The sequence below is a fragment of the Neovison vison genome, chromosome 6, assembly GCF_020171115.1.
Source record: "Neovison vison isolate M4711 chromosome 6, ASM_NN_V1, whole genome shotgun sequence".
Taxonomy (NCBI): Eukaryota; Metazoa; Chordata; class Mammalia; order Carnivora; family Mustelidae; genus Neogale; species Neogale vison.
Window position 1 is genome coordinate 219,559,279 of NC_058096.1, and position 5,575 is coordinate 219,564,853.

At 39.8% G+C, this 5,575-nt stretch overlaps 1 pseudogene; it reads right to left on the reverse strand.

Moving 5' to 3' along the window:
- Positions 1-4,048: 4,048 nt before the first annotated feature.
- On the reverse strand, positions 4,049-5,288 carry LOC122910799 (annotated as a pseudogene).
- Positions 5,289-5,575: the final 287 nt, after the last annotated feature.

Consider the following 5,575-nt stretch of genomic DNA (forward strand, 5'->3'; position numbering starts at 1 on the left):
TTTACAGTTAAGGAAAAGATTACAGATATTTAATAACCAACTTTAGGTTGGAGCTAGGAAAATGTGAAGTCATTATATTCCCCCAAAATTCCAATGCAAATCAATGAATTGATGGAAGGAATCAAGGAAGAGGGGAAAGAAGGCAGGCAGTTTAATAGATGGGTAAGTGAGTGAGTAGATGGATGGAAGAATGGATGGATGGATGGACGGATGGATGGACGCATGCATGCATGCTTGCGTGGATAGAAGGATGAATGGATGGGTGGGTGAAAGGAAAGATGGTAGATTGTATGGATGTATGGATGAATGGGTGGATGAATGGGTGGATTTAGAGAAGGAAGAAAGGGAGAAAAGGGAAGGGAAAGAAAATGGGATGGAAGAAAAAAAGGGGGAAGAAAAAAGGAAAGAGAGAAGGGGAGAAGAAGGCAAGAGATGAAAGGGAGAGCAAGGAAGTGAAAGAGGAAGAAAAAGACTATTAGCAGGTTAAGTTTGCAGGAGGGAAAGGTCATATGAAAAATAGTAAAGGAAAAATCTTAAAGGTGATTAAATTTAGACTTTGCACAGTTTTTAAAATGAGCTAGACAAATATGAAATCAGTATGTCATGCACCAGAAACCAATGTTATATGTCAATTATATCTCAAGTAAAATTTTTTTAAAAATTTAAAACTTAAAGCAAAAAAATATAAATGAATAAAAATAAACACAAATATTCAGAAATTTTAAAAAGAGAGAAAGAGCTAAAAGACTGATTGGTTTCCTCCAGGAAATGGGGAGCCACTCATTGTCCATTTGCAAGGGAAAGACATCTGTTCAAGGAAACCAGCCTAAAGCATTGCAGAGGGTGGAGGTGATTTAAGCACGGAAAAGACAGGGGAAGCCATTAAAAAATCTCTAAAAAAAAAAAAAATCTCAACTCTAATCCTGCTCCAACACATCCAAGGTAAACAAAATAGGATTCTTTCCTTTTTCTTTTTTCTGGCTGTAAGAATCCAGTGTGAATTTCCCAGACTCTGGCTTTATCAGTGTCATTCATGGAACTTACTTAAGTAACAATAAAAGGCTTCTATGAACTGTTTTATTGGAGCAACATGGAATTCCACTGGGAAAATTCTTGGACTGATAGTCTAAATTCTAGGGCCACCATATAGAGTACCTCCCAAGATTTCTTTCTCAGTGGTGCTGCAGTGGATATCCATGGTCTGCTTTTCTGCCTTCAAACTGAGTGTCTTCAGCCTGCAGTTCTCAACCCTTTGTGTGTTGATGGCTAAAAAACAGAGAATGTTTGGTCAACAACAACATTCACTTGCCCTCCTGCTCCAATGTGATAATCCTCTGCCCTGTACACCAAAAAGAAAAGCCCACACACTCCTGAACTGATAACTCTTGATTAGTGTGGAAAAGAAATGGCCAAACTCTATGGGCACTTAGTCAAATTCAAGAAGTGAACTAGGAATTAATCAGGCACCTTCACTGTTTTTTCTTTATCATTATTGGAATAAAATACACATAACATAAATTTTACCATTTTAATTGTGGTTAGGCATACAGTTCATTGGTGTTAAGCACAATCACACCCTCACCATCCCTTTCTAGAACTTTTTCATCTTCCTAAATTGAAAATCTGTTCCCATTAAACATGAACTCCTCATGCTTTCACCCACCCCTGGCTCTGACCACCTGCTTCTTGTCTCCATGGATGGGACTCCTCTAGGGACTTCCTATGAGTGGGATAATAGAGAATCTGTTCTTTTGTACCTGGCTTATTTCACTGAGCATAACTTTCTCATGGGTCATCCCTGTTGTAGCAGGTGTTAGAATGTCCTTCCTCTAAGACTGAATAATACTATGTTGTCTGGATACACCACATTTTGTTTATCTAGTCATCTATGAATGGTCACGTGAGTTGCATTCACCTGTTAGCTACTGTGAATAAAGCTGCTGTGAACACAGATATATGAATATCTCTTTGAGTTTCTGCTTTCAGTTCTTTGGGGGTACACACCCAGACATGGAATTGCTGATTCATATAGTAATTCTAAGTTTAATTTTTTGAGGAACCACCAAGAAATTCCACATCGTTGTACCATTTTACATTCCCACCAGCTATGCATAAGGTCTCCATTTTCTCCATATCCTCATCAATGCTTGTTATTTTCTGGTTTTTGTTAATAGTCCTCCAAATCGATGTGAGGTATTACCCTTTGCTCTTCAACCCAGGACTGACTCACAGCCCAGGAAGGAAGGTAGAAGAGAAAGAACCATTTCCAAATCAGCAATAGAACTGAACTGAATCCTGTCAATAACCATGTGAGCTTGGAAATAAATTCTCCCTTGTTCAAGCCTTTAGATGAGACTCCTGCCCTATCCAACACCTTCACTGCAGTCTTGGGAGACCCACCCAAGCAGAGTTTTCAGCTAAGCCATGCCCCGACTCCTGACCCATGGAAGCTATGAATTATATATGTGATCGCTTGTTACGCAGCAATCACGAAATAATACGCTAACCTAGAGTAGGTTTCTCTGAATCTGCAGGATTATAGGTGGTGTATACTTTCTTCTACTTGCTGATCTGTATTTCTGTGAATGTTTATAAGAAACAGAGAGGTATGTCCAATCCAAAATTAAAACCACACCCTATTCATTTCCTCTGTCAGTACTTTATGAAATCGGCTACCTGCAAACTTTTGATGGTGGGTCCATGTAGGAAAAAATCAAATCCATGAAATGCAAAATTATACCAGGCAGTGCACACTGACTGTGTACTGGCTGAGAGAAGACTGTGGACTCAGACTTGGGTGCAGAGTCTGACTCTGGGCTCTTACACCATTTAGGATGCCAGGAACTCAGGCACATTTTCTGGGACTCAGCCCCCTTATTATAAGATAGAGGTAATCACACTTACCCCAGCACTACTAGGAGGATTTTGTGAGGTGATACACAAACTCGGTAGAACAGAGCCTGGCAACAGGGAAGGGGAGGTATACTTACCATCCTTGTGATTCCTTACCCATAAAAGGCCCTTCCTCCTTCTGTGTTTCCTTTGGATTTCTGGATGCAGTGGCAAGGACGGCCGCTTCTATACTCTGCAGGTAGGTGGTCACTAGCCTTGCTTTCTGTGTTTGATTTTCAGGCGTTAATTGGGAAGTGAGGTTTGTGAGAAAATGGTAAGAGTTCCCGATTTCCTGTTAGAAACAAGGCTTGTTAGATGAATGGGAGGCTTTGCAAGACCAAAGTCCTTTTTTTTTTTCACTTTTAAAATCATCTTTATTTTGGTTGCAAAGATATAATTTACTCATGTAGTATTTTATTTGTTCCCATTTGAAGTCTCATAGCTTTGCCATGTAAAACACTGACTTCACTATCCAACTGCTATGTAAGAACGTTATAAAATACAAACTGTAAACTAAGATAATCCTCTTTACAGTATTCAGATTAGGGCATTAAAACAACATTGATTTAAAAAAGCAAGTGAGTTAATTGGCAAAGATCCAAGTTGTTTTCTAATGAAGGAAGGTACAAAATGGTATGCAAGGTAATATTAAATTTTAAGTGTTAGTGCTCAAAAACAATAATTCTGGGAAAGTTCCTTCCCCAAAGTAATTCTGATCCAAGGATACACATGTAGCCATTACTCTAAAGGACTTAAGGTAATTTATTTTCCACAGTAATAGCTGTGGAAGTATACAACAGAATAATAAGGTGGGGTCTTCAGATTCCTAATGCAGTAAGTATGGATTTTTCATACTCTTCCTTCAAATTAAACATTTATAGTGACTACACATTCCCCAGCAAACATCAGACTTACACAGGGCCTATGTAAAAACAATCTATCCTTAGTATTTTACTAGGCAATCTACAGCAAATGCTTAATATATACACATCGGGAGTATGAGATACTCTAGGAAATTATTCACTGATTTCATTTAGAGTAAACAAGGGTCTTAAAAGAAAACCAACAAGAAAAGTTAAATAGGTAATTTGTCTGCTATGAACCAGGGAAAACAAACAAACAAACAAACAAACTAAACACCACAAACAGGTATGATAATTTTTTTAAAATTATTGACTATTTCCTTTGCTGGCCCAAATCGAAATTAAATTTGAGATTTTTAATTGAAGGAACCCAAATCTGGGTATACATCATTCTGTGAGAGACAGACGCCCATGAAACACATGCACACCTTTACATTTACTGATTCCAAGAACTAAGTCAACAGGTAAATAAATTATAAGTGAAAGGCATCTACAATGTGGACAGAACCTCACAATTATTAGACTGAAAAGTGTGGAAGTAATGCCAGCAGTCATACTGAGAAAAACTTTCAGTGTTAGAAAATACCAGATTGAATCCAAAGGAAAATCTCCCCCCAAATGAAAATAATGAAGTCTGGGAGCCATCCTTAATGGAGTAACTTAAAAATAATAATACAAAAGCCCCATGATTATAGGAATCTTCCTACATAATTTAGAGAATGTAGTGCAATAGCACGCTCCTTTATAATTTAGCCTTTGACTTTCCATATGATGAGACCGAGAATTACAACTCCGATGACAATGATGAAAATGATGATGCACAGGGTTTTTCTGGATTTGCACTGATATTCTGCTGCCCTTGACAGCTGCTGGTTTGCCTGCTGAACGTGCACGTCTGCATTCTCCACGTTGGCTTCTATGCTGTCTATCACATCTCCTTGTTCGTGGATCATCATCCCCAAATCTTTAAATATTTCATTAATATCCATAATATCAGCTTCAAGTTGCCTAATAGAAGATTCTCTCTCCTGAATAAGGCGGAGGTCATCCTCTGTGATTTCTTCATCCTACACCTGCACCTGAGGTTGAGCTTGGCTTTCCCAGGATACAAGATTCCTTTCCTTGGAGCTGTCCTCAGGAAAACCACCAGACACTCTGGAGCTGGCTCTTACTCGAGCAACAAACTCCTTCTCTTTCTCTGCAGCTTGCCTCTGGACCTTCTGACAATTTGTCAGTGATGTTGTGAATTCAGCCACTAAGCGATCCTTCTGTATTTTCCTTTGACGCTGTTCACGGGGTGGTGGGCAGAGAGCCAAACTCTTTAATGTACTTATCCGTTTCCTTGGCAAGTTGGTTAGTATACTGCTGCTTCTGTTGCAGCTGTTGCCTCAGTTCAGGTGAATCTTGAGGTGTTCCAAGTTGATTCAGACTCCTCTGTATTTCTGCAGAACATTGTGTGATCTTCTGGATGTTAGAAGAGATACGCTGGGCCAGTAGAGCGGGGTCACCACCAACTCCCGGAGTGTAAGACATAGCTGATTCGCTTATTCACTAATTTCATCAGATGTTGGCGGGCTGGACAGTTTTCTAAGCAGTCACCCCAACCTCCTCGGCTTCCTCCTTCTCCTCTGGCCGTGGGCACCCACGGGCCCCAGAGCCCCCCGCTACGGTTCTCAGCTGATGGGCGGTGGCACTGGGGCTCCCCAAAGTCCTTTAATTGAACAAATTAAAGCTTGTGTTTGGGCCAGATAAATCTACCAATAGCCCTGAGCCCAGGATCTGGCACTGTAAAAGCAAAAGCATGCTGGTTTAATACTTAT